General features: G+C 47.5%; 1 non-coding gene across 1 annotated transcript; it reads left to right on the top strand.

Moving 5' to 3' along the window:
- The first annotated feature begins 328 nt into the window (after positions 1-328).
- Positions 329-395, top strand: Trnaa-ggc. Its single transcript has one exon. It is a non-coding gene; the product is annotated as a tRNA-Ala (tRNA).
- Positions 396-1,814: the final 1,419 nt, after the last annotated feature.

Here is a 1,814-nt window from a genome sequence, read left to right as displayed (position 1 = left end):
AGGTAAGTTGTCAAGTCTACACAAACGCTAGGGAGCCTGAGTCTCCCGGCATTTAATTTTACCCACACCTTCTGGACCTGATTGGTCCAGCTGTGAATGTACCACTGCCATCAAACATTAGGATGCCGCAGGGCCTGTCTGGTGATATCTAGCTTGGATGTGTACCTATCTGGCACATAACCATAGTCATACCTTAGTCATACCTGCAGCACAGTGACACATCTGCCCCGTTGTCCAAATGGACCGCAGGGAGCAAGGCTGAGCTTCAGAGGCCCAGCAGTCCTGAAAGCAGATCTCCTACTCAGCTTCCCACAGTTTGGGTTGGGGATGTAGCTCAGTGGTAGAGCGCTTGCCTGGCAAGCACAAGGCCCTGGGTTCGATCCTCAGCTTAAAAAAAAAAAATCCCAAGTGGCCTGTCTTACGCTCTGAACCTCTTAGGCAGCCCTCTCTTGATGTAGCTACCACTCATAATTGGCCCCTTCCAGGCCACCTGATAGAATGGAGAATGCTTGCTACATGTAAAGTTCTGTCTCCTGGGCTGGAGAGACGGCTCAGAGGTAAAGAGCACACACTGCTCTTGTACAAACTCAAATTCACTTTCCACCACCCATGGCAGATGGCTCACAACTGCCTATAATTCTAACTCCAGGGGACCTTATGCCCTCTTCTGGCCTCTGTGAGTACCTGCACTCACACATACACACACTTCCTCCACACACATACACGTTCAAACTAAAATAAATCTTTAGGCCGGGCGGTGGTGGCGCACACCTTTAATCCCAGCACTCGCGAGGCAGAGCCAGGTGGATCTCTGTGAGTTCGAGGCCAGCCTGGGCTACCAAGTGAGTTCCAGGAAAGGCGCAAAGCTACACAGAGAAACCCTGTCTTGAAAAACCTAAATAAATAAATAAATAAATAAATAAAAGTCTGCCACCAACCAGGCATGGTATCGAATGCCTTTAATCCAAGCACTCAGGAGGCAGAGGTAGATGGATCTCTGAGTTTGAAGTCAGCCTGGTCAACAGTGTGAGTTCCAGGACAGCCAGGACTACCCAGAGAAACCCTATCTCAACTTCTACACCCCCCAAATTCTGCCTCCAACTTGGAAAGGAATGCATCAATCACTCTTTTTTTTTTTTTTTTAAATGGTTTTAGATTCATTTCTTTATTTATTTTTGGTTTTTCAAGACAGTGTTTCTCTGTGTAGCACTGGCTGTCCTAGAACTCACTTTGTAGACCAGGCTGGCCTCAAATTTACAGAGATCTGCCTGCCTCTGCCTCCAGAATGCTGTGATTAAAAGGGTGGGCCACCACCACCCAGCTAGATGCATTTATTTTATTTTATGTGCATGAATATCTTTTACCCCCGCTTGGAGACAGAGTCTAAGTATGTCACCCAGGTGAGCTTTGGCCTTGCAGCCCTCCTCTGTAAGCATCCTCAGTGCTAGGATTATGGGTGTGACCACTGTGTCAGCACGCCTTCTGTCCTAATCATTTTTGTATGTCTAGATACCGTGACCAAGGCAACCCATAGAAGAGTTCAACTAGGGCTTACAATTTCAGAGGGTTAGAGTCTCTGACCATCATGGCCCTGAGCAGTAGATGAGAGCTTACATCTTAATCCACAAGCACGGGCTGGAGAGATGGCTCAGTGGTTAAGAGTACCGACTGCTCTTCCGGAGGACCCGGGTTCAATTCCCAGCACCCACATGGCAGCTAACAACTGTCTGTAACTCCAAGATCTGACACCCTCACACAGACATACATGCAGGCAAAAACAAATAAGTAAAAATAAATTATTAATCCACAAGCAC

Source organism: Onychomys torridus, chromosome 2 (genome assembly GCF_903995425.1).
Source record: "Onychomys torridus chromosome 2, mOncTor1.1, whole genome shotgun sequence".
In the NCBI taxonomy this organism is placed as follows: domain Eukaryota; kingdom Metazoa; phylum Chordata; class Mammalia; order Rodentia; family Cricetidae; genus Onychomys; species Onychomys torridus.
Note: the sequence above shows the minus strand (reverse complement) of the source record. Positions and strands in the feature narration are given on the sequence as shown.